This window comes from Pogoniulus pusillus, chromosome 16 (assembly GCF_015220805.1).
Source record: "Pogoniulus pusillus isolate bPogPus1 chromosome 16, bPogPus1.pri, whole genome shotgun sequence".
NCBI lineage: Eukaryota > Metazoa > Chordata > Aves > Piciformes > Lybiidae > Pogoniulus > Pogoniulus pusillus.
In genome coordinates, this window is record NC_087279.1 from 4,710,023 (window position 1) to 4,731,489 (window position 21,467).

The following is a 21,467-nucleotide window of genomic DNA, read 5'->3' on the forward strand; positions in this document are numbered from 1 at the left end:
AGCTATATTTTGATAAGCCTGGCACTCTGTAAGCCTAGCCAGGTACAGATGCTGTCCTAAATTCCAGTTCTACCCTGTAGCACTGTGGCATGAAGCAATGGTACAGTGCTATAACTAAACATGACCTCATAGCAAACAGAACCCACTCAGAAATTCTCAGAGGAAGAATGCATTTAATTATCAACTTCGATAGCATGAACTGAAACCAGTCAGGTCTCAAAAATGAGTAATGCTTTTGAAGCATCACCTTTCTGCAGACTTGACATCATGAGACTGGCATTCATGGTCTCTAGGGAGCTCAGACCATCCTGATGCATCATGTCTTTACTTCTGCCAGCAGAGTATCATGATGCCAGCTGCCCATCTGCCCAGTGGAAGGCCCATGTACTGCCAAAGCAGCTGCTATGAGCAGAAATGGTTTCCATCACAGTAACACAGGGAAGGGAAGATCTGAGCTATGGGTGAAATGCAGCTTGCTGAACCTGCTACAGTTCATTTGCAACTTTCCATATCAAGACTTTAAAGAGTGGTTAAAAGGCGACTCTGTTTTTGCAAGTGGTATCAGAGAAGCACCCACCACATCTTGGAAAGCATCTTTCCAAAAGGATTTCAGACATGACAACCTGAAGCAGCAGTCAGAAACTGAGAACACAAGATACTCCACTGGACATTTTCATAGGAAAGATAAAAATCAGAAATCAAACCTAAACCTGGAGTAAATCCCAAAATATTTATGTTTCAACTGTAAAATATTGAAAACCAGACAGTTTCCAGTAAGGTAACTTACAGACCAGGAACAAAAACAAGCAAGATGAACATTGCTGAACATAGAAGTAACATATTCTATCAAAACTGAAATAAAGGACACTGCTTTAGTTCTAGTATTTCTATACAAGCACTGAAGTCTCCTGCATAAGCAGATAGCATTGCTACAGCAATTTTCCCAGCTTCTTTATTCAGAGTTTTGTGTACCTGGAAATCATTCTTCTGTGAGAAGGAGTCAAAAAAGTGAATCCAACAGAAAAAATGACAACATTAGAAAAGGTCAGAAAGGAGCACTGCACTGCTAAGATAACAGCTTTTGCCTTCTGTTTAAGAAGTCAAGGAGGAGTCAAGGCAAAAGAATCATGAAGGACAATGGAAGAAAGGCTTACTGCTGGGTTTCTGCTTCCTCAATATGTACAATGGCAAATATCATCATTTCTTGATTATGTTGGATTCATCCACATTTTTTTTCCTACAGATTTTTTCAGCACAAATTATCCCTCTCCTCATTCTTCATTCTTACTCTCCAGTTATTTCATTAGAAACACTGCCTGCTCTCATTTTGTCATTTGTAAGGAAAGATATGTCAGGTACAAAGCACTCACAAGAACTGCATGAATTCTGTAACATGGAGGGGGAAAAACAAAAATCCAGGACAAGATGTGGGAACTCCAAACTCAGTATTTCTAGAGAGTTTCATTTCTCAAGGAGGCATTAGAGTTGAGAATATATAAACATTGCAGTGGGATGTGGTGGCTGCTGGACATTATAAAAGTGGATATGTTCTTCTATATCCAAAGAAACACAATTTTCTTCCTTATTTTACATGCAGGGAAATAAGTGTTTAAAAATAAATAAATAAGCAAACAACCACAAATACTTTGAGGCTTTGGAATGGGTGAAACTCCACAGCATTTTCTTTAGACTTAAGTTATGGCTCTTTAAAAGGAAATTCAATACAAGCACAGATACCTAATTACTTGTGAAACAGTCGTATATAAATATTAGACCATAAATTAGACTGTTTGAAAGTAATTCCTCTGCTTCCTGAGGTCTGCTGAAAAATAAATTACAATAAAATAGCACTCTGGCACAGCATAAAAGCCTTCATATTTTACCAGAGCTGAGATAATGAAAGATTCAGATGCTTTAAATTCTCCTTGAGATTCAAAATCTTGGGAAATCCATATATAGACCCATACACCAACTCCTTTATACACTGATAACAGCCCTACTGCCACCTTCAGAGCACTATATTACAGAGTTAAGTTTATTATTCAAAGGCTCCTAGCAGAAGACAGACTCTCTGTCCCCAGCTACTCTTCAGGTAGGTCCTAAATTTAAAGTTCTGATGAGTTCTGAACTGGCCAGAATAGATCCAGGCCCGTTATTTCCGACACATCACTTAAGTGCTGAAGCATCAGTGACAGATGGAACAAGCAGTATCAAGAGTGTAGCAACTGAACTGCCAGACTCCAGAGGGATATACATATGTAGCAGGAGTCTTCAAGTATCATTTGCACCACAGCATGAATCTTCCCCTTGTAATGGATCTTAACAGAATTGACACTTGGCGTCACGCTGTTTTCCCAACACCTAGGTGTGCTCTCACACAGAGCACTATAAATCTCCAGTCAGGAAAAGATCTACTTAGTAATCTCCACTAGGATTTTAACACTGGCCACTAGCAAACTCTGCAAAGTGTTCAAGATGGATCAACAGAACTGCTTTGTTGGCAGGTGGATTTGCCCCAGTGACAGCTCAAGCAAAGATGTCTGTGTAATTCCACATAAGGCTCTTGCGCAAAGAAACTTAGTTCAGGCTCGGGCGAGTTCTGCAGCAGTAGCAGAATGCAGTTGAGGTGCTACTACTACCCGTGAAACTGAAACAGTTTGTGTCACTCCTCTTGAAGCACACACACACACAACTTCCTTCCTTACAAGTGATCAGTACTTCATGCATACATGCATCTCACGTAGCTGAACCAAATCAGGATTTCAATCTCTGATACTGCCAAATGTTTTCCACACAGCCTGGTCTAAAGTGATGTGACATTCTAACTCAGAGGTGGTTTCTATGGCACGGCATCCAGAGGGCAGAAAGGTTTAAGTCTAGCTACTTAGGTATCCAGCATACTTACACTGACAGCCTGAGTTTCTCTGTAAGAACTAAAACTGGACATTGATTCATCAGATCAGCTACAGATCATCACAAATCTGTACTGGACTATCCTTTATCTACACCAAAAAAAGCATCAACACAAGAAAATAACACTATATAAAGATTCCTGTGTTCTCTTCCAAGATGACATAAGCTGTGATTATTTTTACTTAACTCTACCTGAAACTGCATGCTTTATTTTTACCGACACTGAATTAAGTTATGCTGATACTGAATCTGATCCAAGAGTGTCCTGTTAAAAGAACTAAAGTTTGAGAAGGTAGTTTAAAAAACCCACACCCTTTATAGCTCCTCATCAAACCATCACCAGTTATTTTAATGACAGCTAATGATCTCTGATATCAGGAGATACTTTTCATAATGGGCTGTCACCCAGATGTGAAATATAGCAGCAATTTTATACTCCAGTTTAGGAAGTTTTAGGGAAAAACAATACGCAAATAAACTGTTACAAATGGCAGCTTGTAGGATATCCAACTTCAGAGAGAAGCCTGTCACACCACAAATACCTAAGAAAATGACTATTTTTGTCCATCTTGGTGAAAAACCACCACTTTAAAATTAATTTGATGTCTTCTGTACAAACAGCCTGGATGTCTCAAGCAGAGATTATGGAGGTAACAGTTCAGGCCAGGCACAGAAGCAACTGTGTGGCTGCAGTCTTAATGAAACCATCACCTTAGAGGGGAGAGCAGCTTTAATGTGTTTTAGTTCTTCATCCACACATTCCTAAACCAGCAAGCTGATGTATGTGGCAATTCCTGGGGACTAAAAGTTTAAATGTTCCATCTTGCCTTTTAAAACCACTTCCACCAGGCTGTTGCCAGAGTATTACATTTATTTAGCTGGACTGCAAGTCAATTCCTGGGCAATAATCACTTTCACCAAGTGTCAGTCCCATCCTGTCTTATCACACTGACAGTAAAATTCAAAGTGATTCACATACCTAGACACGAGGGGAATGCAAAACTGTAACTTCTCAGTTTCCACTGTGACAAGGCATGTCATATGCCAACAAACAAAAATGTTTACTGATAATCTGTCTTCCTGAAACAACAACAGCATCAGTATGGGCCTTACAGCAACACTGTGATCTACAGAAGTGCTCCTAAATCTGCCTGGTGTGTGAGGAGGATGGAATTTTAAAGCAATATTACTAATTTCCAGCAAAATTACTCTTATCAGTATAGGTAAACACATGCAGGTATTTGCAGATTCTAAGCAGTCTACTAAGCTCATAGGATAGGGGCTGATTTTTTTAATTAAGTATATGAACAGTGCAATGAGAGTTCAATTAAGATCTCAAGAGGTTACAACCATACAAGTAATAAAGCCACAACGGTGATGTAGCTTACCTTGTGCAGTTGGCACATTCAATCCCAGCACACCAGTTCATAATTTTGATTTACAAGAACACATGCTCACTACTGAGAAGAGTCTTGAGCTGTTCTTACTCAGTGAATACAACCCTGTGCACTCTATAGACTGTGGCAATAATCAAATCAAATTTCAAGTGAATTATCAAGCAGTAGCACTGTGGTCTGCCACTTCACTCTCACCTTACTAGAAATTAACAAATCTATCTCTAGAGCTGGCTTCTACCATTTGAGACTGAAATATGACCAAATTTTGTGATAATTCTAGACAAACACCATCCATTTCCACTAGAGTTAAAAATCTCATATTCAAGATGCAATCTCTCTGGTTTACAAGTTTGAGGAAACTATGGTCAAGCATCAAAGAATCAGAGAGCACCCTGGGTTGGCAGGGACCTTTAAAGGTTATCTGATTCAATCACTTGAATGAAATCCAGATTAAAGTGGTCCTGAAATTCCAGTGCTAGGTGAAACCTGATTTGGGTAGAAGGCACAGAATTAAATCAGAAGACATGAAACAATTTTCACCGAGTTTTAGTTCATGTAAAACCTTAAACACAAAAATGAAAGCCTAGAGCTAATCTCACTGAAACCAGAGGGGAAACACCTTTCCTACAGATCAAGCAGACATGTGAAGACCTACTTCCACAAAGCCCTATTAACAGTATTAGGGTAGAAAATAACAGACCCTTGCTGGGTAAATTGCTGATGACAGTTGGAGCTTTTCCAATGAAAATGTCTTATAAGCAATAGGGACACCTCAAATGAGAAGGATATTGGAAACCCTGCTCTGAAACAGCTGCTATTTCTCATGTTATCACCCCCTTGGGAACTCACGTCCTTGCACAAAGCACATTTTGCATGAACAAGCCCTGTAGCTGGGTCTGGAGCTCTCACAACTGCTGAGAGTGGCTCACAATCGAGTCTCAGATGTGCCCTATTTGGCTTCTCCCTAAAAGAAGCCATGCCAGTTAAAGCTTAGGTGTGAAGCTGCCCGCAGCCTAACATCACATACATGGTAATGACTTTGCCTGGTAAAGGGCGAAGTTCCTCTATTCCATCCTTCACCACTTCTTTCATGCACAACTGAGTTTGCACAACAAGGCAAACCACAGCAGCCTTTAGGAAGCAGACAGGATTTTATCCCTCCTCCAAAGCAGCTACTGGGAATGCTGACATGTTCTTGCTTCCATCGTTATGCACCCAGCTCTCAAACCCAAGTGGGAAACCTCTTATGACTACTTCCATATTTTATATTTTGTCCTTCCTGTGACTGAGGTATTTTTCCCTGTTTCCCTGGGTTAGTGGCCTAGGAAACACTACATTTAACCTCTCTCTTTTTTTAGAGGCACAATAGAATGGAAGTCTCAATCCTGTTTCCCTCTCACCCACAGCTTAAACGCAATTAACTTTTCATTTGATGCATTCTTCCTGTCTGCTCTCATAATGCTCCCCCAGGAAATGAGAGCCAATAAGTCCTACGCAAGAGCAGGAGAGCAGGGTACTGACCAAATATTGTATAATGCTATATTATAGGCCTATGGGAAAAAAGTTAATTGAAGACCACAGATATCCTTTGGGAAAATGTTTAATATATTAGCTCTTGCAGCAGGGCAATACAATATAAACAAACCCCTCCTCTGGAAACTGTGAATACATCACACATTTGGTGAAAAATAACCAGCAAAACCCAACACTGTTTTTATTGGTCATTGGCTTCAAATATATGTAATAAGACACATAAAGAACACATTTAAGCAATATTAAGTTCAACAAACATGATCTCTACTGTGGCCCATATATCACCTTCCTGAATTGGGAAGCACCTTCACATAGTTCAGGTGGTGTTGTAAGTTTTATGACAGTAATAACAATTAATAAATATTTCTACATAGTTCCTAATGCTTAGTAAGCACAAAGAAAGATTCAAAGACCCAGGCTCCTAAACACTCCTAGAGTAAGAGCCTTAGAAATCTGAACAGTTGTATCTGGAGACTAATTTCAGAGGGTCTCTCTCCCTGCTTAAATCTCCCCAAAGGGATGTACAACATGAATATTCTGGGAGGTATTAATTTGAAAGGTCAAGGACTAAATGCTCCAATATCTACACATTTTTGTGCAGAAGTGTAAGTTTATTAGCATACACTTGCAGAGGAACCAACCCAGTCGCTATGGAACCATTAGGAGAGTCCCTCAAGGCCAAGTTTTCCTTTACTTGTGTTATTTACTCCAGTGGAGCAGACGCCAAGTTTAAGCACCTGCATCAAGTTTACAGAAGAGTTGCCATTTGCATTTGAGTGCAAACAGGATGTTTGTTTGAAAATTAAGTTCCTTTTTTCTGCAACAGGCTCCAATAAAAACTCATCTAAACCAATCCAAATCCCTCAAAATCCACTGGCTTTGCTAAGGCATAGGTACATTGGTACCCAGACTCCTCGGATCTTCCTCTACTATCAGGAGTAAAAGAGGTGTCTAGAATTGCTCTGGAACAGCCTGTGCTTACTTTTCTCAGAACTGATGGATCAGTCAGAACTGATGGATGACATGACAGGATGTCCCTAAGCATATAACTAACAGCCAACACATCTGATGATGAAATTCCTTAACACAAACCACAAAACAGGACAATATGATTTGCAGGAGGTGGGATTACAGCCCCTTGCTTCCAGCACAGTCCCGGAGCATCCCAGGTGTCACTGCTCACTGGGCCAGCAGACAAATCTGACACAGAGGTTCCAAAGAGGGTTTGGAAATGAAGACTACAAAATCAGAAGTTGGCATCACAGCAGAAATCTGCAAGACCAGGATCTACAGCTATATATACAACTGCTTCTAGCCTTGGGAAGGACACACAACACAGGAGCAGTTCACAGCGTTTACATTTCACATTAAGTTCTAAAAGTCAAGGCAGAAACAATGATCTGGAAGCTGAGCTCCAAAGTTGCATATTCAGTGTAAGTGAAGAGCAAAACAGTTGGAAAATGGCTACATATACACAGCTGAACCATGGCCTTTATTTTCAATTGTCACTAACTCAAAATTCATATGCAGTGTGCAGCTTGATATTGTTCTGACTTAACTAGGACACTGGCACTTAGTGGATCTTGCCAAGCTCTGATAAAGAGGTCAGCCCCCTGAACAGAGTACTCACAGGGTGTCATGACCCAGTGTTCTGAGCCAACTCTGGACACCAGGGGAGGTAACATTCCTTTGGAGTAACTTAAAGCAAACTTACAGCAAAGAGTTTCGGAGTTGGATTTGTTAGAACCAGTGAAAACTCCTGGTAATGGATGGGAGTAGAAGGGAGAGGGAAAAGAGAGAGAGAAGGTATCACCACTCCTTGGATGCAGTAATGATTTCACAAGAATAGCCTGAGTTCTGGGTGGTAGGTGTACATCCCAGCAGAGTCTTTAGTGAGATGCAACACCTGGGGACTGGAAGTTGTGGTCCTTTTATACCCTTTGAGCTGTGGGGAAGCATAGTCTCTCTAAATCACAGAGAGAGGTGTGCACCAGGCACCTGCAGTGCAGTGTCTGTCACACAGTACTTTATACATGGTTTTAAAGAAGGAATTCCCATCTCATCAGGAATTCTCTCTTTTCATTGCTAAGCCAGCAGCTATTAAGGCCACCTCTGTGTCAATTCAAGACCAGCTACCTCACACACCTTGTTTGAGACAACAGCTCAGCCTGGTCCTGCCACATGCATTTTTTTGAGACACAGGATTGGGCTATCACACAGGGCTAACAGCAGCAATACCAGGTCAGCTTGCAGGGTTGTCTTCCTTTATAACAGTTTGGGGAGTTTTTCCTCTCTTAAAAAACAAAATCACGCACAAACAAACTCTTTACAACCATACCTATGTTCTTTGCCCGGTTCTTACAAAGATGAAAAAAGCATAGCTCTGCAACTGGGCCACCCACAAATTCACAAACTGAAACAAGAGTCATTCACCCAGCAGGCTTTCTTCATAGAATATGCAGTAAGACAGAGATTCTGTGCTAAAAATAAGTGTGAATATTTACTACATTTAAAGTTTTAATTTTAAGCTCTAAACTCCTCTCTGAATAGAGCTATTGTATCTATGATGTATCAGGCAACATATTGTGACTTACCTTTGCAATTATAAGTACCTCTTCCAACAACACTCAAATGATTGTTTCTCAAAATTAACCTCATGTGAAAGGAGCAATAAGTACAAAATGATGTTCCATTAAGACCACTAAAGAATTTTTATTAACAGTTCCATCAGATTTCAGTAGCATCTCCAGTATTTGCACATGCATATGTATAATCTGTGTCAGATTTGTCAGCTATTGATGGATGCTTTCATTCTCAGCATTATTATTACTCTTATATAGTAATACTGGCAACAGGGACCTAGTTTATTAAACCTTATGTTACATCTGCCACAATGCCCTGAGGCTGGGGCACAGGCATCTATTCCAAACACTATTTCTTGCAATTACACTTGATTGTTAACTGTATATGTTCACAGACACTTACATTTGATTGTTGCTGCTCTGAGGTTTTCTTCTGATGAGCCATGCTTGAGCTCCCAGACAGTTAATGGGATTACACGGAACTTCAGAACTGAAACACAAAGTAAAAGTAGCATTAATATTGCCAATAGTGGATTCGAATATCAGTGATACCAGACAACAGTATGGCTTTGAAATCTTTTGGCCATGTGTTGTAGAGGCTGCAAGTTAAAAATCTGAATTGTGCTGCAGATAGGTTGTGCTGGTATCTGCCTGGTACAGCAGTGCCAAGCTGGCAGTCTGGCCACCCTCTGAACCAGCCCCTCTGCATTCAAGCCACACATACCACACCTTCCCTCCCACTGCCAGCAGCATCATCCTTCATCCTACAAATTATTGAACACAGAGAAAACCCTAATGAGACAAAGCCTGGAGTTTTTAGTAACATCACAATTACACAGTGAACACTCATTTGTGGAGATGTACACACTTGGTGAGCACGTGCTGAAAAAAACCAGAAGGGATCATGTCTGTCATTCACCTCTGATGTGACAAAGCCCCAGGAGCACACCAGCAAAGAAAGAAAACACCAACTATCTTGGCTGCTGCATCACTGTTTGATCACATATACCATAAAGCTAACTTTTTCCAAGAGAGAAGTTACTTGAGGTGTCCTTACTTAAAGATAAGGAGCACAAATCTAGCCTGCCAAATGTCAGCACAAAGCAGTACTAAAGCTACACACTGAGCTATCCTACCAGAAATAGCAGCAGGCTGCCCCACAGAGCAGTTAGCTTCAAAACTGCAGGGTAAAGGAGAAAAGCAAGAAGAGAGGTCGGCCCAACCACACTGTTTGAACAGAGGTTGTGGAGATGCTCTCCAACAGCAGACAGATTCTGCTCACTCATCACTAAGACTGGCAGCTTGGCCTTGAAAGGGTGCGAATAAGAGCAGAGCTTTGTGTGAAACCCAGTGCTCTGAAGTACTGTGCACAAGTTGCTTTTATTTGCAGCAAAGCCCCCGCAAGCCAAACAGCAAGAACAAGGGAGGCTGGAACTGAATGACAGTATTTGCTTTCATCGAGGCATGAGCTAGCTAAGCTTACACCTCAGGTACAGCAAACAATCAGCACAAGCCAGAGTCACAAAAACAAGCATCTGCCACCATCAAATTATTTTGTCAAGTTATGCTTAAGGGTTGATTGATGCACTTTTAACATCAAATAATATTAAGCTTGGAAGCTCTCAGATACACTCATCACTCATCAGTTAAGCTTAAATTTTCAAATGAACCAGTGTGAGATTAATTAATATGGAAGTTGTCAAGATGTTTGTGTAATTATTGTTCTGCAGCAATTAGGAAGTGAGTTTACATTATTTGCTAAAAGACAGACAATTGCTAACCCTGTTACCAATAATAAATTGAGTCCTCTTTGACAAATTGCTACTTGTGAACACAGACACTTGCATATATATTTATTCACATTCTTCTGGATGTATGAGTTATTGAACACAATGAGGTTGTGTATACTGAACATAAAGTTTTGAATTATTCCATATTCAGAACAACAACTTCTTTTTAAGTGCTTTGTAGTAGTATTAGAAGCATTAGAACAGTCTCCTAAAAATAGAATAATTAAATAATTAAAGTCATACCAACAGACAAGCAAGGATGGTCTAAGAAATATCAAGAGACTGAAAGCATAAATCATGATTACAATCCATATAATCTTTGACCTACACACAAGCTACAAGGTTCAAAGGTGGCATTGCATTATGTATTTATTGCTTGCCTAAGCCATTATTCACCAGTCTTCATTTTAAGAGGTAGGTATGATGGGAGTCTCGTACAAGGAAGAATACATCATAAAATCTTCCATATAAAGGATGGTACAGCTAATTTATCTTGTGCTGCCTTCTTCTCAATTTATGGCATGGCAGCTTTCTATGAAATGAAGATTCACAGTGCAGTGCAAGAGGAAAACAAAATTCAACCATTCCCAGAGCAGACTCTGCAATCTCCACAGTCCTCAGAAGACCTGCTCATCATACTGACAAATGGAAAGACAAGGACAGTAAAGACATGAACAACAACAACACACAAAGCTATTCCAACACCAAAACACCACTATAAACTGACATCTCTCCAGTGATTAAACACAAGACTGAACCAACCAATCTGCCTCTTTGGACACCAGCATCAGCATCCCCATTAGTACCTGCTGTATGTCAGAGCTGATACACCCCAAATCACACTCAAGCCTTTCGCCACAACCACTCTGCAGTCTTGTTCCCTTTCTCCTGTGCATTTCTGATAGCACCCTGCTTTCAGTGAACAGACTCCAGTGAGGCTGAAGTTTCCTACATGTCACAGGGTATCCATGAGTAATATATTTATCCTGACAGACCTGTGATGGTTTTGCCCAATTGCTCAACAGCTCTGAGGTTCTCAAAGGTCTGCACAGACTATCTGGGCAATGCTGGAGAAGTTACACTTTCTGAAGGCATAAAGAGAGCAGTGCAAGATCAAGAGTAAATCTCCACAGCACCCATTCAGATCTAGAATTTATTTAGATTTATTAGAGTGAATAGATTCTAATAGGCAGACCTGCTGTTGGCCCATTTCAGAAAGCAAATCTGTAATCAAAGGGTCATGTTTACTAAATCAAAGTTGTCACAATGTTCCCCTGAAAGAATTGTTTGCATTCATTGAAATCAACATCAGTGGAATGTTCAGTTTTTTGCTAAGTCATTTAAAGAATTGGCATCTTGGCTGATGACAAACAACCCCAGCCAGCAAAGTTTTGTCTCTTATGGAGTCTGTGAAATGCAAAGTCCAGCCTTCTTTTTCTCTATTGATCACAAGAGACTTCTTATGAGCTGCAAAACAATTTAAAAAGTAGTCTTGCTCTTCCTATATCCCATGGAACACAGGGTTAAACTGCCTAAAGCCAAGAAAATGTCTTACTAGGAAAAACTGGATCCTAACCTATGCCAATATTCAGCTCTTCCCAGTAAAACAAGAATACCACATACTAAAATACCAGGCACTATCTACACCAGATACACCACAAAGTGTTCGCAAAGAGTATAAAAAAACCATATTGCAGCTTATGCATTCTGTTCCTTCTGTATTCAACTCCAACAGAGGAAGCAATTTCTGTAAAAATGAGTTTTGCTGCATGGTTCCTGGCATCGTTATCTAACGTGCCCTCAGGCAGTTATTTGTAGTATTTACATTTTTTAGCAACTTATCAAGAGAAAATCCAATTGTTCCTAATGACAGTCACACTGTGTCTCTCCCATTCTCATATATAGGAAAGTGTTTATTATCCATTTGGAGTAATTAAGGCACTGATGTTATATGGATCCATAAAGCCAACTTCATTAAGCAAACAAAGGCTTTTTTTTTCCCTCCCCCAAACTTACAACTGTAACAATGTTTACAAATAAAAGCCCAGCTATAGTGGCTAGCATAGCTTAAAGGACAAACCATTACTGGCAAATCTCAAATATTCTTATAATTGGGAAAATAAAACTGTGGCCTGTAAAATAATTCTTTTCCCAGAGTTAGCCAGCAAGAAGCAAAAATAATTAGCCAGCAGAAAACAGAGTGTTTGACAATGTCTGTCTTCCTGTATTTAAGTTCTCCATGTAAAATGGTTAAGCAAGCTGCTTTTTACAAATTCAAGTCCACATATTACCAGGGGAGAGGAATCTTCTGTGCCTTATCAGAGACTTCACATTGTTTGTTTCCAGTACTTTAAATACAAGTGACAAGGAGCTGCTGCCAAATGCCACTGCTTTCACCATGGACTTGCTGAACAGTAATGTCAAATGGATGTAAGCTTAGCAACCAAATTATTCACCCAAATCAAAGTTTCTACCAAAAACAGCCAATGGAATACACCAAACAAACAAAATCTGCTACAAAGTACAAGTAGGCTGAGTTTCATTACTGACCTTCCTACTTTTTACCCCCAAAAAGCAAACTCCACTGCTCATACAGCAGAACATCTCTTACATGACCATTTTCAAACAGCTTTCTTCTCTTCACACAACACTCCATGTTGCTTTGTTTTGGGACATACCATGCTCTAGCAGCCTCACTGGCAAAACTTCTCACCCATTCAACCTAGTTGCCATCCTTTCCAATTACCCTGCTAAGTTGCTTAATGCTGTAAGGTAAAGAACTAGGGTAGGAATCAAATACCTTCATGAAACAAGCATGATTTAATTCACTGGAGCCAGTGGGGCAAAATGAAAACCAATGCAGACATAGCCAAGTTCACTATCGAGTCAGGAACTTAAATCCCCACAAGCAGGACCCACCCATCTGGCACAACACATGTGTCAATACTGCAGAGGACTAAGAGGAATTTAGCATTTTATCATCACCAGAAGAAATCTCCAAAGCCCCTGATGTCTATGGCAACATCTGCACCAAACTTTGGGTTCTGTCTACATCTCACATCCGCAAAGTTTGTCTGCATGAATTTCTGATTCACTGCTTCTTTGGGTTCTGTCTACATCTCACATCCGCAAAGTTTGTCTGCATGAATTTCTGATTCACTGCTTCTTTCTCCTGTGGAGGATCTCTACACTACCTGCATTCCTCCAGAAGAAACAGAGCTCTTCATTTCTTGAAATGCTATCTTGCTCTACATCAAATCCTATGCTTTGTCTCCTGACAGTGCTATAGCTATCCACCGCAAAACATGTGAAACTAGAACTGGAATACTGTGCAAGTATTTTCTTCCCCTAGCAATGCAGTAAAACAAACTTTGTCCTGCTGTAAATGCCTGCTGTAGGTGCACATACAATTCCAAAAACAACAGTCAGTGATTTTATTTTTTCCACAGAGCTGGAAGAAGGGATAGTTCAAGCTTCTTCATGGCAGAGAGTTTAAATGAAATGTTTGGAAGAGCTGTATAGAGGTTTTGTAAAGGTGACCAAAACCTACCAAGTTTGGATTTCAGTGCAATATGTTTTCTAAAGTTTGCAAATCTTCCAGAAAGATTTGGGCTTCGGTTCAAGCAGATCTGGACTCATTTATGTTTTGTTTGAAATAATGCCCAACACTAAGGTGTTCACCAAAACCTTCAGTTCAGCTCAATGGAATGGTCTCATTTTTCCAGCAAGATGATTTCTAATGCAGCAGGCATGGAGAGTTTCTCCACAGGGTATTGAGACAGTCAAGAAAAGAAGATCCAAGGACAATGAGGTATAACACAGCAGTTACCCCAAGTGCCATGAAGTGACACTGTAAAAGAGCTTTGCACACATTTCTCCTGATTAATGCTCCAATTTAAGACCAGCTTACACTTCACCCTTCAGATTTAAGCAACATACAGTGGCAGAAAGAGATCTGGTACAGCAGAAGGCAGTTCCATGACAACATTCCTGTTCTGGCTTCCCCCTTTGATAACTGAGGATGCAATGCACAGCAAAACAGGTGCTCGGCTGGAACAAGTCAGCATCACACTGAAGTAAACGCTAACCCAAACCAGTAGAGAACTCTTGGGCAACTACTGCTGGGTAGTTTAAACCTACCTGCATCTTACAACAGTCTCCCCAGCCCTCAGAGACACAGTTAATCAGATCTTAAGGAAAAGGAGCATTGTAGTTTCCATCTGATGAGTAGAAACAGCCTTGGATCCCCCCCAGGCTCAAAGAGACAGGGTAGGCAGGACCATTTCCTGTGGAGGTTTTACTTTGTTAACAGATAAGGTATCACAAAGGTGCTAACTCCACCTCCAGCCTAATGAATCCAGACACCACATGGTACACTGACAGAAATAAGAAAGTCATCCTGTTCTCATGTTTGATTTTGGCATGCAGGCTACAGTAGTCACAGGGAAAAGCCTTCCAGTACCTATCCCCAAGGAGTTTGTTAGATGAGCTAGTGAACTTCAGTGGTGATGGTACATAACTCAGTTTTTAGGAACCACTCCAATCTTCATTAAAAAATTCTCCAGTATGAATGGGAGTGTATGTTTAGGATTGATTGTTTCTTCATTGCACTGCTGCCAGAAGTCACAGTTCATGTTGGATTTTCTATAAATCAAAATCCGTTCAGCACTTTAATGTCATAATGCACATTACACAACAGAAGTTGAACTACTAATTATCTATTTATATGAAATTTTACTCCTATGAAAAAGGTTATTTGCATATATATTAAATACAGTCAGTTTACATTTGAAACTGCAGGAAAAGTTATGTATTTTAATGTTCTGTAGCCAAGCTGAAATTTGTTTTCAAAAGAAGAAAAAACAACCAACCAAGACTGTGTTTCTGCTATACCTAAAATAACAGGTTCTTCAATCCTGGCCAAAGCCTGTAAACAAATATTAAATACAGGCAAAATACAGTTACAATGTATTATTACTGTATTTCAGCTTCACATTTTAAAGCAGTATGTTGCATTAAGACTCTCTGTAGCAGACCAGGGATAAGTTAGTTTCACTAAGGTTTGTTCACAGCAGTCCCTCCACACATGGACTACAAATGCTGAGGCCCAAGTACTGAACCAAGGTGGTACACATCATTTACAACAAGCACAGGCAAATTATATTAACTATTCTTGTGCAAGTGCTAATCTCAGCAACGAATCTCACAGACAAGGCGGCACTGAAATGCTCCTGTAGCTTGATACTAGTCAGAGAAGCACGTGAGGAAGAAAGACACACAGCACAAAACTGCAATGAAACAAGCCTCTACAAAGTTTCTGTGTTCCTCTCTACCCTTATCTTGTAGGGCAGAGAGGAGACTAAACATCCAACTAAGTCTTTTTTTTTTCTGGATAGGAAGGAGGCTCAGGACTGAGACCACCTCTAATTGCATCTCAACATCAGTACTGGGAGGAGTTGCAACTCCAGACAATTTCTGCAGTGCTTACAATCATAACATTTGGTTCCCTATAAAGCTCCTCTCCACAGGTGAGTGAAACTTGCAATATGAAACAGCATACACAACAGAATGTTATCAAAAATAACACTGATTATCAAATCACTGTTATCAAAGATAACACATCCAGTATAAAAAGGAGCATCCAATTTTAAATACCTTCTTCCTAAGGAACAGTACAATGGCCACATAGAAAAGGGTCAGAAGAGTTCTAACATCCCAGCTGTGGCAGCCAGGAAGAAAGGGACCTGGGGGTACTGGTAGATAGTAGCTGAACATAAGCCAGCAGTGTGCCCAGGTGGCCAGGAAAGTCAATGGCATCCTGGTCTGTATCAGGAACAGTGTGGCCAGCAGGAAAGGGAGGTTATTCTTCCCTTATACTCAGCACTGGTCAGGCCACACCTTGAGTGCTGTGTCCAGTTCTGGGCTCTTTAATTCAAGAGAGATGTTGAGATACTGGAACAGGTCCAGAGAGGAGCGACAAAGCTGGTGAAAGGCCTGGAACACAAACCTCATGAGGAGAGGCTGAGGGAGCTGGGCTTGTTTAGCCTGGAGAAGAAGAGGCTCAGGGGTGACCTCATTGCTGTCTACAACTACCTGAAGGGAGGCTGTAGCCAGGTGGGGGTTGGTCTCTTCTCCCAGGCAACCAGCAACAGAACAATGGGACACAGTCTCAAGTTGTGCCAGGGGAAGTATAGGCTGGATGTAAGGAGGAAGTTGTTGGCAGAGAGAGTGATTTACCATTGGAATGGCCTGCTCAGGGAGGTGGTGGAGTCACCATCCCTGGAGGTGTTCAAGAAAAGACTGGATGAGGCATTTAGTGCCATGGTCTAGTTGACTGGATAGGGCTGGGCAACAAGTCAGACTGTCTGATCTTGGAGGTCTCTTCCAACCTGGTTGATTCTATAGTGCAGTAAACAGCTTTTGTAGCCGCCAGAAAGCCATTTTGGGAAACACTGATAGGTTCTACTTGCTCACACTTCTCAGTGTGGATGTTCCCCTCTGCAAGTGCCTTAAAAAGTTCACATTCACATTAACAGTATTCTATGTTGTAGGCATTACTCACAGCCCTACCTTTCTGGCACCCTGGACTGGGTGCAGAGTCCTGCTCCTCACAGGAAGAGAGGAGCGAGCTGTGTACATCACCTTCTTTCTCCCTTTACAAACAGGCAGATGATTCTACTTCTTTGTTTTTAACCAACCTTGACTTACATATTCACATATATATATTCATATGAGCTCTTGATCTAGTCACCTCTTATAAAAAGGCAAAGAAACACTGTTATTCTTAAACCAGAGATAAAAATCACACCTGCTCTGCTCAAATGCTCAGCATGGTATTGCCAGGAACAGCACTTAGGAATATAACTACTCAAATTATTTGCTATAACGGTGCCATGCTATAGTTCCCAGCAGAATTGGAACTGCTGAACGCTCCAGTCTCCACAAGGAAGGAGCTGCTAGTGTGGTACTTATGTGAAAATTCACTAGGTTTCTGCTCTCAAGGGAATAGTTTCCTCCTGTGATAATGCTAAACATAAAACACACTGAGTTTTAGGGCCGATGAAAATAAAATTGGTGTGAATAAATGATTATTTATATAAAAATGCAGAGTCAGGACATCCACTGTGTAAGACCATAAAATTTAACTGTCTCACTGTGCTGCCTGTGAAGGCCATTGTCTGGTTGTGGTCACACATATTTGCTCTAAATCTCTGCAAGGATCCCTCCCTGAGCAGTGCATTTCATTACTTAATGGAACAAGGAGACAGAACTACTTCAAGACTAAGCTCTCACTTGTAGAAGACCTGCTCAGGCCTTTAGGATGCTGTTTGTTTCCCCTTTGCATTTAAAGGTTAAGTTTCCCAGTCCTCATTCACACCATTACCAACAATCTAGAACAAAGGAAAACTGCTGTACCAGAAAAGGCTTCAGCTTACTTCTCACTGAGTGGCCTCTCACGCAAGTCATTGTCCTTCCTCTTCCTCACAATCTCTGTTGCAACTGAAAATTCTACAGAGGGCATGCTAGAGATGATGTAGGTGTTATGAGGCAATACCAGGTAATGCTTTTAAAAGCATGCTAATGACACAAGCTATTGCACTGATGTGACACCAGGGCTCATAAATGTTCTAGTTTCCTCTCATTCTCTAGAAAACCAGTATCAACTTAAAAGGCAGAAATGAGGAAAGCAGGGTGGCTTACCTTGCAGTCTACAAGTAAAACATGTTATAAAACCTTCCTCCAAACCGAGAGTCACAACCAGAAGAATATACTTGGGAAAGAAGTTTCTAGAAGGTTAAGATGAGCATGACAGTTGCACAGAGAGAGGGGAAATGCTTTTGACAAGTTCTCCTGCTAGAACCTGATTCAGCAAAGCACTTCAGCATATGCTCATGAGCTTTGCTGAATCAGAGCCCAGAAATGACACCTCTTTTGACAGCTTCCTTATAACTGCGAGGAGTTAACCCTCTTGTGGGGACCTCTCCCCTCCCTCAGCAGCTCACACCCATGATGGAACAGACATATGGCATGACATCCCCCTGCAGTGCTGCGGGACTCACACCTTACTGCAGGACAGCACCTATTTGCAAGTGGCACACAGCAGCAGACACAGAGGGCTCTTCCCTGGTATTTCACACAGCACGATCTGATCCAGCACAAACAGCTGAAATCTAACATGACTGTTACTACTAAATAAAGACTACAGAGCTACTGTTTAAAAATCACCAAACAACTGCCTTAAGAGCTGTAAATTTGTTCTTGGTGGCACTTCAGTAACACTATTATTGACGTGCCTGCCCCACTTCACGTTGAGAGAATTGGTTTTGACCAGCATAAAGAGAAACTTCATCTTGCTGTGTACTGACTGCAAGTTATTTATATTCCCCATTGCCCTGGAAAAGTTCATCTGGTGGAACAGACTCCCAGGAATTTGTGAGGTGTGCCACAATGTTTGAATGAATCTGTCCTAGTATCTGATTCCTTCATTTTAAAACAGTCTCTGTGTAGACACACATTGCCTGTGAGCTCCATGGTGCCTGAGGATGTAGAAAGATTCAAATTTTCCCTACCTCTCCCCCACTCACTTCTGACATGCCAACAGTCAGTTCTCTCTAGTAGGTTACTTCCACAAAGGGAAATGGTTTGCAACAAACACTCACCTGCAATGCCACTGAACAGACTGATTCAGCATTTGCAAGTCACAGAACTTAAGAGCCTGCTTCCTAAAGAGAAAGAACTACAGCTGCTGGAAGATGTGCTTCACACTCCTGAAATCGAGGTTTAATAAAACCCCTATTGATCAAGTGGTTAACCATCAAATAACACAGCCCAAAGCAGTGATTTATAATGAGATCTAAAGAAACTATAAGAGGAAATAATACCATGACCTATTGCTTAAGATCGGTAAGTCAACACACATCACACTTGCTTAAAGCCCTGCTCTTTCAATTCATGACAGCAGCCCTTGTGCAGAGGCTGGAGCCAACCACTATCCCTTAATACCTGTCCAGATATGGCACTCTTTTTTGTGCCTATCATTTTAATTGAATACTAAAAAAATAATAGTTCACTGAAAGCAAGATTTACTGTAAGATATAAAACCAAAATGACAATAAAGTCATGCACATAAATTAAGCAAGAAGCCCTGTAATCTAGCCTGCATCAATGCTGTATTTTCTCTCCTGTCAATGTCTCATGCTTCACCTTCTCTGAAGCACAATAAGTTACCATTATTGGTAAATATTTATATTCAGTTCTCCAGTGTCAAGATACTGACAGTTAATATAAGTCTTCCAAAACCTCTTCCCATCTTTCCAAGGCAACACAAATATTTATCATAGATGTCTTTCTGCAGCCTTATGCCTTTTTGGGAACGGGGTTTAGGATTATCTTTACTCTTGTCTCAGCAACTTTTACCTAAGAAAACTAGAACAAATTAGGACTCTAGTAGCTCCATACACACTAGCTAAAATCAATAGCTTTAATTTTCACATTTAAACCTACAATTTCCATCTGACAGGCTCAGCAGGTTTTAATGCACACAACAATTTACTTTTACTGTTTTAATTGTTTTTAGTCAATCACTTTTATTGCTTCTCTGCATCTGACTAAACAAATTAATAGAGCCATGTTCATAAATGATTACTTTGTGAAATGGCTTGATAGATACATTTGCCAGTTTCACCTTCAATTACTGCCAACATTAGTAATATTTATACCGAGAGGTGCATTTATCCAGGTTTTATAATTAAGTGAGCAACAGGAGCAGCAGTAGTTTAAATAAATAAATAAATAAATATATCCTTTAATGAGCTCAAAGTATCAAATTTCATCTTTCTAACAATATATCCCCAGGCCAAATGAAAACCAACATGACCTGCCTGTGTAGCTGAGTGAAAAAAGCCTTTTCTGGATCACAGAAAGCCAGTCTGCTCCTACCTAGACTCTTACACAATCTTTTGATTGAGGGAGATAAAAACACACAACATAGAACTCAAGGGTTAGGATGATACTATTATAAAGTTTGAGTGATCTAGATTGAATTCCTTATTTTGTCCCTCAGACAAGGCCAGCATGTGTCTGAACTCATGGAAAGATTTCAGGGGTTCTTCCTTGGCCTCACCCAACTCTGCCATATCGGAGGTGGGTCAGGCACAGGAACACTGGGTTGAACACAAGATATAGCAGTGCCTTTTCCCTTCAGCAGAGGCAGACATGGCCAAAGCTGGAAATGTTACTAATTTACTCATCAAAGCTATGATGCAATCACCTCAAAGCTTTTCTCCCCACCTTTACAGAGCATAGTCTATTTTTTTCCACAGCGTCACCAAAGCACCAAACCTGCTGGTACTTCTGTACAAGAGGTAAAAATGATTCTACATTGGCCAAAAATTGCTGACATCAAACTAGTTTTTCATTTGATATTCCTACATAATATCACTCACATTCGATTTAAACCTTCATTGAACATGCGCCCCCAGAAGCAGCCTGGGTCTTAAGCTGTAGGAAACTGATAAACTGCATAGTGTGGTAGAAGGGCTTTTTACTATTCTTTTAAAAACCTGCATAATATCTTATATGAAAGAGCCCTGATCTCTAGCTGAGGCTGCTAGGTACTTCATGAATATAAACCAAATATATTAATCCTTTTGGTCCTTAAGCTACCAAGCCTGCAATGAGAAAAATGATGAAAAGCTTGTACGACAAAAAAGTGTCTCTGTGAAGTGCAGAGAATAAAGCTGTTTATTTTCTTAAGTCCATGCAAAAATATAAACTGGATTTGTTTTAGTATACCCATATTCCTGGAATCAGCTCCCCAGCCTAAAGGCATATAATTTTTAAGTTGCTTGGTATTAAACAGATCCAGCACTTTTCACAAAGCCACCCCTTGCTCCCCTTCCTGCAGTGAAGTAACACAGCTGTTCCACAAGCCTCTCTTTTTGTCATCGGGCAAGACAGCAGTCACTGAAATGTCAGACTGAGGACAACCACCTTGCTTGGGTGACATAGCCCAGAATCTTTCAGTATCTAAAGGGGGCCTACAGGAAGGCTGAGGAGAGACTATTTACAAGGTCTTGTAATGAGAGGATGAGGGGTAATGAGTTTAAACTGGAAGAGGGGGGATTTAAACTGGATGTTAGGAAGAAGTTCTTTACAGTGAGAGTGGCAAGACATTCATAGAATCAACCAGGTTGGAAGAGACCTCCAAGATCATCCAGTCCAACCTTGCATCCAGCCCTATCCAGTCAACT

General features: G+C 40.6%; 1 long non-coding RNA gene across 3 annotated transcripts in view; it reads right to left on the reverse strand.

The window, feature by feature from the left end:
* Positions 1–21,467, reverse strand: part of LOC135182292 (uncharacterized) — a 109,495-nt gene that overhangs the window by 78,535 nt on the left and 9,493 nt on the right. For all 3 annotated transcript variants that reach the window (XR_010305146.1, XR_010305148.1, XR_010305147.1), the window contains exon 2: positions 8,829–8,915. This is a non-coding gene — a long non-coding RNA (uncharacterized LOC135182292). The remainder of the gene's footprint in view (positions 1–8,828; positions 8,916–21,467) is intronic.